Genomic DNA, 14094 nt, shown 5'->3' on the forward strand with positions numbered 1-14094 from the left:
GTGAGACAGAGCAATACCTTCAGTTGATAGTGGTAAGGCTGAACAGAGCACAGCAAAGCTGCTCCGTTTCATCGTTTTTATCTAACAATGTGTTATGGAAACTTTTGGATCTTGAAATGCCGGATGCCTTTTTGTAAGAGTCTACATCCTCAAGAAGTACACACAGAGGCTGCTTTTCTAGAAATGCTACCTTTGTCAATCACTAATATTTCATGTTTAATACATCAATCATGTTGTCTTTAAGAAATAGGTGATGTCTCTGCTCCTAATATACTGTAGTTCACACGAAGGAAGTCTAAAAATATATGTTTTGTGTGCTGCTTTAATATGTTCTTCTAAAAGAGAAACAAGAATAGACCAAAATCAGTAGAAATATTGGTAGGTCAACATGTTACAAAAACCAATAATGGAAAACTAGCCACAAAAGTCTTTTTGGTGCATCTCTAGCTCTTCCACATTGAAAAAAAAATCAAGTGGTTTACTTCTACATCACCCTCTCCCATTCCGTTTATTACAAATACAATGACAAAACACAGCCACAAGCCATAAGCTACAGTGCAACTGAGCACCAGCAAGAGCAGCAGTCATCTGAATTGACCCTAGTGACATGTGACAGTCTGTCACACCAAACCGGCCCTTACGACATTAAAAAAAATACACACCGAGACAGCAGAAATATCCACCGCAGCTGACCCGAAGATCAAGTGTCACAGCTAGTTGAGGAGGACGCATAGTGGTTTGGTGGGGGTAAACCTGCTGTGGCTGGGGAGTTAGATGGTGGGCATAGACGACGTGCACACCGACGAATGGTGGAGCTGCTAATGCATTTTCCCATGTCAGGATTTTAAAGATCTTAAATTCAGCCACTGAGCTTTCAGTCTGATCATTTTAACAACGCAAACTTAACTATATCAGTTACGTGTGAAGTGACAGATTTGTATCCAGTTAAGTACCACACTCCCTCACAATCATAACTGCAAGCCAGAAATATAAATAGCTTGTAAAATTATAAATGGCCTCTTAACAGCAGCCTGTGTGCAAGTGGTCTATTTATAAAACTGGGCTGCTCATGTGCAATTAGATAAAAGTGAACCCGACTTAAATAAAGAATCCACATGCGCGTCTTTGTGTGGGGAACTGTTTTCTGACAAAAATAAGACTACAGCTCTTGAATACTGTGCTTGTGAAGCCACCGTTATAAACCTGGATGCTTTCACTGATCTCTGTGAAAGAAATAAACACCATCTGTATTTGCCATCGCATCCCACCCCTTCGCTTCCTCTACAAAGCCTTGAGACACTCCCAGGCAAATACAGAGCCTAGAAAATTGTGCTCTACTATATTATCAGCAAAAGACCTGACTTTTCATAGTGCAGTAATATCCTATGCAGGAAATCAGTTTGAAGGAGGAATGTTACGCCACACAGAAACATATACACACATGTAATCACACAGATTTCAGTGTGTTTACCAGTAGATATCTCTAAGCTGTCCCCTGTAAGATTCGGTCCTTATTGGATAAAAAAAATAATAATAAAATCTTACACGTGCAGCTAATACAGCACATGAATTTTTAATCATTGTGCACAATTAATTATTTACAGCTCGGATCTCAGTGGAGTGCCTGTGCACATGCAGGTAACAGTACATGGTACTTGCACTTTCCTCACAAGCCATTTTAGGTCCCTTCAGGAGACAACAAAAGCTTTCAGTGGAAAAATGAGGCTCACCAAGGAAAGTTGTGAAATGTCTCAGTGCAGGGCTCTGCTTGTGCCTCTAATCTTCAGGAAGCAGCTGACAGAAAAGACTCCCTCACCAGGAGCTATATATACTTCACAGGTCTAGATAACAAGATATGGGGGTTTTAAAACAACACAACATTTAAACCCACTTACACCATCCTGCCCATTCCTGTTATACCCATGCATAGAAAAACTACAATCTTTGAATTGTGCGGTGTCTACGCAGCTCATACTGTCTCCCACAAAAAGGTTCTCATTTAGCTAAATTAATCTCCAACTGTAACTTTTAAGAAAAGGAAAAATTCAGTACCTTCTTAATCTATGCTATAAAGTACAGATCAATTATGTACTGGAGTCACCAAAGAAATTTAATATGTGTCCAATGCTGATGAAGACCTAAAGATATGTATCTTGTAAATGTATGCATACGCTTTTTAATATTCTCAAAAAAATAAAAGTAGTTTTGTAAATTCACATAACGCTATGCGACATTCTCTTATCCATGGTATCCATCGATAAGATATTGTCATCACATTTCAAAAATGCCTCATGGGAAAACTTCAGCTGTCAACCAGATCAAATTCATGGAAAAGAATGTCAGCGATCTAATTTGCACTTCACATCATGATTACAAGATCATGTCTGATGCACCATCATGCAAAGCTCAAAAGAGCTGCTGTTTTGAGCAAGAGATTAAGGTCAAGTCTTTTTGGTTCTCCAAAATGTGTCCAGGGACTTCATACAAGCAAATTATTGTCTACAAAAAGTCTAAAAGTCTGTTTAGGTGAGTAAGAGGAGAATCTCTGAAAAGCATGTCTTGACAACATGTGATCCTCATCTACATAGTTTCCAGCATGATATCAGCCTGATTTAAGACCACAAAAGGCTTCATTGTATGGACTGGTGTGGACTGGGCTGAACAAGGGTCATTGTGCAGGCTGATAGTCAAAAAAAAAAAAAAAAAAAAGCAAGAGCCGGCTCAAGTTTTCATTCTCGCATCACTGGAAATGGCAGACTAAGCAAATTCCCAGCTGAGAAGAATTTATCGACATGAGGCACACAGCAAGCTAAGTTAATCAAGGTTCAGCAGTGTCATCATGTAGGTGTGTGTAGTGCACAGCGCTCAGTTCAAGACTTACTAATGTGGAGATCCTTTTTTTAAAGCCCCCAGAGCAAAGTAATCAATCAGCAGGAATAAAAATACTTGACAAAGGATGGAGCGTAGAGGTGATGTCACATCCTCTGTGGTTGACCACCAGCTTGAGGAGCTATGGTTACTGCTTGTTTTACTGGGGAGCCCTGGAAGGAAGGAAATGCAGAACAGGGGAGGGGCAATGTATAAATGAAGGCAGGAAACAAGCTGCAGACCGGGTGCATTCTTAGTGTCCGGTCAACACAACCAAGGAAACAACATACGATTGCTCACAAGTACAGGAACAGATCCACACGGCACGTGTAAACTTACACATCCCATCCCTGGCCCTGACAAGGCGTACGTGACTGTAATGTAATAAAAATAAATAAATAAATAAATTTTAAAAAAACGGGTCTTCTGCGAGAAGAAAGCCTGCTGGACAGAAATCAGAAAGAGATTTCAGTGTGGCTTGTACTGTATGAATGGTCACTATCCACATTAGCAAGGATCAAAGCTGAGAGCAGATGTTTAATCTCAATCAAACTTCAAAGTCAAATATGAACACAGAATATTTTTTAAGTTGCAAAACAAAGACTTTGAACTTGACTTAGAAATGTCGTCTGGGAGCCACTGAGTCATATGAGAGTTAAAGAAGATACTGAATCACTCTATCATTCAGTCATGATAAACTAAGGATTTTACTGTAAAAAACAAAACAAAAAAACAAAACATTACATGACTTGTTTTGCCCAACACATGCAAATGGACACTTTTGTATCGACTTGTATTTTAGATGTATGCAAAGCTCACGGAGAATACTGAGTCAGACATTTCTTCTCACACTGAAATATGGAGACTTCAATACAGTGCTAAATGTTTAAACCTGGTTCTCTATAGGCGGGAGGATTATATATATTTTTATTTTTGTAGTGATAACAGGAGCAGAGACCTGTTTAATCTTTAGACCTCTCTTTGGATTAGAGGGAGGGAAAATCATTCTACTTCCCCCCACAGCAGCTAGGTAATTCTAATAAGCTCCCAAATTTGAATCTCTTTCATGTGCTCAACAGACAAATATGGCCGGGAAGGAAGAAAAGCTGGGAGGCATCATTATAAAAAGCCAAGCGATGTTAGTATGGTGGAGCATTATGTGGCTACATTCAAAGCATGTGTGAGAATTTTCCGACGGCTGCACACAATGAAATCTCACAAATCAGTTACATGTAAATGAATCCTCTGTCCTCTGCTTTAACCGTGAAATGAGAATAAACCTGATAATGTAGAGAGCTTCAGATGCCAACATTTTCAATCCACAGAAAAAAAAATTGTCTTTGGGCCTCACAGGAGAACAAGTCCAACCAGACATTTTGGTGGATTACATGAACAGTGTTGACTGGGAGAAGTGATAAATGTGAGAGGAGATTTGGGTGACAAAACAGGGGAAAATCTTGTTACGGTATTATTTCTGATAATCTCAAAAACAAATATAAAATATTTACAGTGAATTTTCATTTCCAAAGACTTTTTGCTCTGCACACTTACCTAATCAGCTAGATTTGATCATATTGATAAAATCATCTCAGGAAACCCAACCCACAGCAGCTTTTGTCACACACAAATTAATTTCTTCCTTTGTATCACTCCAAACCAGGGGTCACCAACGAGGTGCCCCTGGAGCAAGTTTTAAAAATAGCCATTGTCATTAGGGAGCACTGCCAAAGAAATGATTTAATTTAATGTTTTTACATTGAGGTAATAACATTTGTTTATATTTAGAATTAAAAAAAAAAGTAAATTATAAAAATTGTTTAAAATAAAACTCTTTTCTATGGTTAAAGTTCAGAACTATGCGCAGACGCCTGCAGGATATTATCGGAGGGCAGCAGCGCCTGCAGCTGTACGGCTGCACCCACTCTGCCTACCTTAAGATTTTCTTTAAAGTAAAAAAGAATAATAATTTCTGAAATTTTTATTACCGAACCCTCTTTACAATTAACAAAATTGTGGAGAGAAAAAAAAGACCTTATGTATCAAAACATCTTGTACTTAGCACACATCTGAGTCTGTGGAGGTCAAAGGGCACGCCAAGACTTAAATCTTATTGGTCAGTTTGCTTTCGTTTATTTGGCGGCTTGGCGCTTTTTCTGTAAGCTAAAACTGAATGAGCAGAGTTTGAACCTCCCGTAGTTCTAAGAGAGGTTTGGATCCCGGCGGAGCTTTTTACCGTGTTCGGTTCTGGCGGGTCGCGGGTTTATTAACTTGTTTGATGTTTCCCGATCTGGAGAGCTGATGGGTCACCCGCTAGCTGACATCTGCCGTCTCAGACTGCAGGTTAAACAATTTAATCTAGTCTTAACGTTCCCCAAAAGAGTAAAAATTAAGCAAACATTGTTGCTTCACCTTCTCCTCCTTTGAACGTCTGATACCACCTGAACCTGGGAATCAACGTCCTCCTCTTTCCGTGGACGAGTAGACTTTGCTTCCATGTCTTTTATTATTTAGCGTCGTTTGTGTAAAAGAAAAAGAAAACGGTGCGCTGCTTTAGTGGTTTAGGTTTGTGCTGGTTTTGTGAGACGCGCACATGATGCGCATTGGAGAGGTGTGCTCCTGCAGGTCAGGTGCAGTGATAGTTTTGTGCGTACCTTCCGATATGTCGAATTTTTTTTTTCCCGACATCTGCTGGTGTCAGCCAATAGGTGACCCGTCAGCTTTTAAGTTCGCAAAACCACAAAAAAAGCTAATAAACCGGCGACCCTCCAGAACCGCACACACTGTAAAAAGCTCAGGCGGGATCTTAGAACAACGGGAGGTTCAAACTCCACTCATTCATTTTTAGCTCATAGAAAAAGCGAACTGACCAATACGATTTAGGCTTTGGCGTGCCCTTTGACCCCCACAGACTCGCACTGATATGCGCTACATACGAGATGTTTTGGCACAAAAGATATTTTTCTTCTCTCTACAATTTTGTTAATAGTAAAGAGGGTTGGATAATAAAAAAATACAATAACTTTTCTTTTTTTTATCTAAAGGAAAATCTCATTGCGTACAGCTGCAGGTGTTACTGCAATAATCCATACTGTCAGTCACTTGGGGGCAATTTAGAATCACACAAAAAAGCTCCAAAAGGGAATCAAACTTCAAAATCTGAACTAAGAACTTCTGACCACATAATAGCAATTAACCATAGCTGGTAAATTATTACTAACTGTTGTCAGTAGCCCCTAACATAAATATGATTAGATCGCATGTAATAATATATACATATATGTATTATTGTTATAAAGGCTGAGCCAAGAAAATTTATGTCTGTATCGAACAAGTAGGCCTTCATGTTGCTCTGTACCCATGAAGTAGCTCCCAGTTTCAAAAATGTTGCTGACCCCTGCTCCAAACTGTTTTGTACTGTTTCGTTTATATAGAACCTACAGCTGCATTGCAGCCTTCTACAAGACAAAACAAAAACTCACATGGGTTGACCATTTTATTAGAATAATACCTAAAAGTTTGTTATGGAAAAAAAAAAAAAAAAAAGTATTGCACGTTTTTCCTTCTTGTGACATCGTGCGTTTGTATAAAATTGCTTGTGCAAAGTTACCCTTAGCAGATTGCTTCAGTTTGTTTTACATCAATGTAGGGTCAATGTTTGAAGGATGCTCTGCTTCTATTTACTTATCTCAGCATAGTGTTGAATCCAAGGTGAAGATTCTCCAGAAATCAAAACCCAGAGAAAAACAAGGGACCATCATCACTTTCTTGACCTCCGTGGTGACTAAAAGACGCATGTTTTGTGTCCAGATGTCTCTCTTAACCAAAGAAATGGTTGAGAAATCCATTAATACTTCTGCGGTCTCATGACCAGTTGATGCTACAGCCCAACTGGTGCCTTCAATAAATGTCCTGAGTGGGTGATGATGTAGATAGATGCAAGTTGAGTTTTCTTGGGGTTTCTTTTGTTCGATATAAACTTCTGCCTCTCCCCAAACCATCTGCAAAATGACCATGGGGTCAGAAAATCTGTACTTAGATCATCAACATGAATCTTTCGATCTGCAGCTTGGACGCAAATAGACTTTTGCGAACTCATAAGGGCTGGACATAACTCTGCATGTCTGTGTACACAAGCTGCTTGGACCTCGTGGACGAGCACATGCTCCTATTCATACTATTTATAGTTCAGCTGAATAACCACATTCCAATTGGAGAGCTACCGTTTTTTACTGTAGCATGTAAGGGGCAATAATGTGTTAGTTTGTGCACCATCACTCAGTAGAGGAGAAGAAAAGAAGCGCCAAGACAGAATATTTTTTTTAGCCAACTAAATTATACACCCTTGGAAACGAGCAGACTTCTCACTTTAAAGAAAGTTTATTTCTTTAAAATAAACTTTGTTGTTTTTCTTTTGCTCACAATCTGACCTGTTGTTTTCTTTATTGGCTTTCTGTTTAGTGCCACCCTCTGACCAAATTCTCCATCTGCCAGTGCACAAAGTCAACATGATCACAAAACCTTGTGAAGCAAATGTACATCTGCAGAGACCCATAGCAGACTCTAGTAGGCTATGACGAAGGTTGCATCGAGACAGCTTTGCTGTAGAATGGACATTGGAGCAAACTAGGAGGGGCGAGCTAGGCATAAAGGTTTTAATAGGCTTCAATATCAGTTTCTTGGATTTTAGTTGATTAGACTTGCTCATAAATTTTTTGCAGCATTAGTTCACTACACTACAATCCACAACAATTTTAGTAGACTGTGTGTAATTTTTAGATAAACGTAAAATTCTCAGTAGTATCTTTTAACCCATCTTATTCCTCAGTGTAAATGTTAAAACGTTCATAGAAAATGTGAGATTGTTTCGGATAAAATTTTATTGATAAGTAATGGAAGGTGAGAGAGTTATGGATAGGAAAGACATTTAACAGAGACTAACGGATTGCTGCAGCTCACTAAAATTAATTCGTTTAAAGAACACCCCGATTGTCAAAGAAAGCAAAGCTAAATCTTAGAGGGGGGGAAGGGTTGAGAGACTTGTAAAAACTAAGGATGAATGTTAAGGAAGTGGGGAGACCGAAGCCATACACCAGGGATGAAAGATATGCGGAAAACCTCTGACAAAAGCACAGGAAAACAGGGAAGACAGGGGCAGGTCCTTTGGGACGGTCCCAAAGCCCAGAAAGAGGAAGGCCCTTTTACAACTGATGGAACAAGGGAAAACACACACAGAGTCTTTTAGAAAGGAACTAAAGTCAGTTTTTCCCCCTCAAGTCAGAGCATACTCAATTAGCAATGTTTCCAAATTCAAATAATGAAATCATCGCTAAATGTGTGGGTGGTTAGACATAATGTCTTGTTTTAACTCTGGAAGGTTTAAAGAATTTATCACTTTTACACCAGTTTTTTTCCTCGTCATTTTAAGAGGACACATAAACAGCACATTGGGCTTCTATAAAGAAGCCTTCTCCAAAAAAAACCCTGGGCATGTTCATTTGCACAACAGAAATGAGGGGTTTTACATAGGTTATTTTTTAAAAAATTTTTCCATGCACAACATTACAAGCTGGGCCAGCTAGGGAAACTTGCAGGAACGTTGGCATATTGGATAAGCGGTATGTGAATGTAGACCGAGCAAGTTGAGAGTTGCATTATGAGGTATGCTCCAAGACGTAAAATGCGCCTGGCTTTCTACCACAGCTAAAAATAAATTCCAATCTACTTATGTCAAAAAAGCTAGTATCCAGAGGTTTAAAGAACACATTAATCATTTGAAATGTTCATTTTTAAAAAGGTTCAATTTTAGTAAAAAAAAAAAAAAAAATCAAACTCAAACCAAGTTAAACATCAGCAGGAAAAGAAAAAAAAAAGTCAAAATAAGAAATGTGACAGTGGTCCAAAACACGCCCTTTTCATTTCTGGGAAAGCAGCTGGAGTGAGTTTGGTGGATGTGATGCTGTTGAGACTGCTGAAACTCTCCAGATACAAATCTGTGTGTGAGCTTCCATTCAAGGAACAGTCAGTTTAAGTTTAGCAGACTGGTACACAATGAGGATTCACAGCCGCTGGGCATGAAAACTGACCGTTCCAAAGATAGAGGAGCTGGGAGCAAAGCAGGAGTGGGCCTGGGCGGGAGGTACCCTATTTAAAACCTCACTCTCTCGTCGCCGTTGTGTCAGGGTTGGGATACTCTATCGGTTTGGGTGTTCCTTGAAGTTTGAAGTCTGAACCAACAATGAGCTAAGGGAAAGTAAGCACACTCCAGCTACCAAACAGCAACTATAAAAGCAGAACATGTTCTAAATTTACCAGTATTTAAAATGAGGGTTCCTCAGAACTAATAGTAGTAGCAACAATTCAGTAAGGTTTTTATTTTAATCATGTGTTGCGTTTCCCCATCTTAAGGTCAGAAAAGCCACTATTTGTTTCAAAGACACATTTGTAATATGTTTGTTATAGAAAAATACAATCAAGTTAAATGTGTTTATTTAAGCATTTGAAATTTTGCAAAAACAAACATCTTGAAAGAACTTTCTGTACTTTAGAGTCCTATAAAATCTGTATGATTAAGATGTAATGAATTAGGCATTAGGGCTTTAAGGAGATTCATTCAATTCACTCAGTCACATGTGAGGTGTCCCTTTTCCTGACATTTTTATTTATTTCCACATAATAAAGCATCAGATATCTCAAGTGAACAGCATCTGCTCTCACACTCTCAGTTCCCCTGTTATTTTTTGCCACACCTGAAGTCATTGAAAATGAAAGACGCAGTCATGTAAAAACAGCAGGACAACATCAGGCTCTGTATTTGGAATTGGAGGAGATCCATATCCATGAAAATATTTCTCCTATCTGGGAAGAAGAAGAAAAAAAGTTTGTCAGAAGCCCCTGGAGGTTTGGAAGTAAGGAATAGATGTTGACCACAAGATGAAACTGTTTAAAGACTTGTTTAATTTTCATTCATTTATTTTACAATGAATAAATCATAAATCCACCCTATATGTAATGCTTTGCTGCGAGTGCACTTGGAAAGTCGGGCATGATTAATAGTAGCAGTCAAAGCGGGATTAGAGTAATTGATTGTCCATTTGGGTTTTTTTTCTGTGTAAACATTTTAAATCTGCAGGAAGGTGATAAATTAACATCATGTTGCTACAAACAATTTTATAATGCTGTTCTATGGATCTACAGTTGTGCTTTTCATATAATTAACAGTTGCATGCATTTTGGTGATGTTGCATAAAGTTAAACGTGTGCTGAACATTTTTATGTGCATAAACAGGGATTGTGACCAAATAAATAAATGAATGAATGTAAAAAAAAAAAAACAGGCAAAACAGCTTTTGGCCTCCAACAAACCCTTTTATACCATCCTCCTCAACATGTTATTGTCTGCATTCGATTCTGCTGATCAGGGTATTTTTCAGTTCAGATGGGCTCTGGGTTATCAACCTCTGCCTCTGCTCTGTGGACACTCACACACTGTCAATGCTTCTGTCATTTCGCCACATTGCATTCTGTCTGCAGTCCTTACATCCCTGTCTGACAGACCACCAGCTCTGGAGCATTGCTGACCCAGCAGGTCAGCTGTTCAAATCCCAAACCGGCCAAACTGTTTGATCACATTTACCCACCACTTCATAATTTCACCTGCATTTTGTCACTGTCAAGTTATAGCTGCCACACCTGGATCAAATGGATTATTCCTTACACTATATTAATGGCTAATGTGTCTTTGAGGAAGGCTTTCCCCCCCTTTTTTTTTTCTACTCAAAGTGAGTATTCGCAGTCTGGAGGAGTGCAGGCACTTCATTACTTCTAGTCAGCTAATTGCTCGCAGATGTATGTTAAAAAGAACAGCCTCTTTTTGGAAATTAAAGAATTTGAATGTCAAATTGTTAAACACAAGAATTTGATCTTTTATTACAGTCATGTACAAAAATGAAATGTAATTAAAAAGAAAATCAATCTATTCAGAATATATGCACTTAAATTAAATTAGTTGGTAGACTAGTTGCGTTTCAGTAACTAAACCAACGTGTTTAAGGTGTGAAATCTTCCAAGTAAACAATTCACACCTGGGGTATCCATTTCATTGTCAGAGTATCATGTAAAGGTGAGAATTTCTTAAGTTATTTGATCAACCCGACCTCTGAGAGTTCTTCACACTCAAAGAGGAAGACCGAAGTTCAAAAAGGTGCTGCTGCAGTTTTACTGAGCCTTGAGGGGAAAAAAAAAACACAAAAAAACACACACACTGTACTCTCATCTCTCTGGAAAATGAGCTTTGCCCTCAGGGTGAAGACCCTCAATCACGATAAAAACGCCAATCCTAAATCAGATGTGTTCAGCCATTTAACAGCCTAATGTTACCTTGAGTTAAATAAAACCATCCGTTGTGACTTGGATGCTCCATGTCAGATTATCTGCAGCTTTCCTTGTGTGTCAAAGGTTTCCAGTATGTTCTGCGAATGCCAGTTCATGTTCAGCTCATGACAGATGAGGTGCTGACTGAGAGAAAGGCAGGGTGGTATGCTGGCAGATGGAAGCCTTGGAGGCTTAGAGGTAAACCTGAAATAGCCCTGCTGCTACATTACATCACAACTGACTTCATCGTCATGCCGGCCGCTGCATCATGCAACCACCAAAGGTGTCACGAGGATAGGTACAGCTGCTGCAATGGTTGAACTCTCTCAAGAAATCGACTGCATACCTCACTTCCAAAAAGAACAATAAGCTGCACAAGCGTCAATAATTGTCGCTTGTGCAATAATTGTCCACATCCGACGCAATATGTTGTTTTTTATTACTCCGCTAATATGACAACAAAATGTGTCTGCTTGAATGTTATATTTCAGATGCATTTCACAGACATCACAGTGTAACTCATGCAACAAAAATAAAGAGGAAAACACGTCTTTTTTTTTTTTTTTTGACAATTTACTCAAAACCACAACCACATCAAAGTCAGGCAGCTAGGCACTGAGCCAGTGTGATGGAGAAATTGTTCAAATGCTGCTTTTCTAAATGCCTAGTAATCGAACATGGCAAACAAGTTTTTAAAACTATGCTTCATTTGAGCTCAATTGTGGGATCAGTTGTAACACTTTACTTAGCAGGAATGCATGCTTCTTGTTTCCCAAGCGGAAGAACAAGTTAGTCTACGTGTTTAACAGGTCCAAGTATTGTTTCCATGTCTGCTGTTAACAGGATGCAAATATTAACAGTAGCAGACTCAACACAAAGCACACAGTGACCTGTGAACCTTTTCATATTTTCCCACATCACAACTATAAACATGAAGCTCATTAATATTTAGTGTGGCCAACACAAAGCCCTGTGTAACAGTACAGTGGAAGGAAAATGATGCACGGTTTTCAAAAATGTTGAAATATGAATACGTTGAAATATGGTGTGCATTTGGGTTCAACTCTCCTAAGTCAATACTTTTTGTAGAACCGTGTAACTGAAGCTGGAAATGTTCTGTGGCAAGTCTCTGCAGCTCTGCACATCTATAATGAACTCTAATCTCTGAAAAACAGCTCATGCTCAGTTATATTGGATGGATGTCTAGATTAGGGTCTAAACTTTGGCTGGGCCATTTTAACTCATGAAGATTCTTCTCAGTTATAGATCTTGTGGCATATTTAAGAACTTCGCACTGATAGGTGAATTTACACCCCAGTTTAAAATCGTTTGTTGCTTCTGCCAGGATTTCTTCCAGGATTATCCTGTATACACCAAGAAAGCACGTGATACTTTAAAATCAAAGAGATGTCACACAAAATAATGAAAATGTCAACATTTTGTTGCTGTAGACTCTACATTGCCTCAGGATGCTTTTTGCATGTGATTCAGATGCGTTTTGTGGGTTTCAACAGCCTAAGGTCACTTAGAGAATCATGTGCTTCACACACATGGAACTGTTCAGCCTATTGACGCTCATTTCATTCAACTCAGAGAGAGCTCCGGCCAGACAAAATGAAGAAAATGACCAGCAATCCCAGAGGGTACACCCAGGTTTGGGAACAGGAAAGTTTCCATGAAGTCCAGTTAAACATTGAGAATGAAAAATTAAGAAACAAATGTCAACAAAATAACAGTGTTGTCCTTTTACATGTATCATCTTTAACTGATAGTAGGTCAGTAATGGAAAATAAACTCGAGGAGGAGTGTTTTCTTGGCGCTGAATAGTTTTAGATCACGGGTGCCCAAAGTCAGTCCTCGAGGGCCGGCATCCTGCATGTGTTAGTTCTCTCCCTGGTAGTACCAACAACCTTTTCAGCATGTCAGTGTTCTTCTTAGGACTTCTAACGAGCCATCATTTGATCCAGGTGAATTAAACCAGGGAGAGAACTAACACATGCAGGATGCCGGCCCTCAAGGACCGACTTTGGGCACCCCTGTATTTAGATGCATGGAAAAAATACCTTTGGAAGAATGGCAATGAATGAAAGTTGACAGCATGAGCAGCGAGCATGAAATCCTGCTCTGTATTTGAAGTCAACACCATGAAGAGTTTCTTCAGGACTGTGCACTTGGCCGGAATGACAGACAGAAACTGTGCCATGAGTCATGCTGGCATAATTATGGTGTGGCCCCGTCAATAGACGCCTGAAAAACTCTCATACCGGCCTGTCGATAAAAGGCCCCACTGGATGATGGATCTGCTTCAGCAGAGCTGCTTAGAAGCAACACTGGAATATAAATGGACCACAACACAACAACAGGACACTTTGGGAATATTCTCTCTGGGATCCAGTTGGAGCAGAGACAGAGGATGAGCATGACTGCCACTATCACACACCAGGGGTCTGCTTTATTGGTCGGATTACATCACCCACCCCTCTTGCTCCATGTGATAATGTTTCAGGAACACTGGGCACACAAACTTGGCCATGTGCTTCTACGTCCTCGCTGCCAAAATAAGTCAGCACTTTCTAATACAGTGTGGCTACAGTTTCACTTCATCCTGGCCAGGTATTGTAGGACAGTGATGAGCGTAACTTGTCAACAAGACCGCAGATTGTTAATATGTAGGCTGCTTGTGATGCTGCCCTAGAACACAGAGTCATTTTAAAAAAATTTTTTTGGGGGGTGAGGGGGGGTGCTGCAACTATTTGAATATCATGGCTCTCAACTGTGAGTCATTTTAGGACACAGTTGAGTGCAACACAAAGGCAACAATCTTGGGACAAAGCACAGCAAAACTCTGGCTCTTGA

At 39.4% G+C, this 14094-nt stretch overlaps 1 protein-coding gene across 3 annotated transcripts in view; it reads right to left on the reverse strand.

The window, feature by feature from the left end:
• Positions 1-14094, reverse strand: part of rhbdf1a (rhomboid 5 homolog 1a (Drosophila)) — a 31155-nt gene that overhangs the window by 15894 nt on the left and 1167 nt on the right. The window lies entirely within an intron of this gene.

The sequence above is a fragment of the Xiphophorus hellerii genome, chromosome 16, assembly GCF_003331165.1.
Source record: "Xiphophorus hellerii strain 12219 chromosome 16, Xiphophorus_hellerii-4.1, whole genome shotgun sequence".
NCBI lineage: Eukaryota > Metazoa > Chordata > Actinopteri > Cyprinodontiformes > Poeciliidae > Xiphophorus > Xiphophorus hellerii.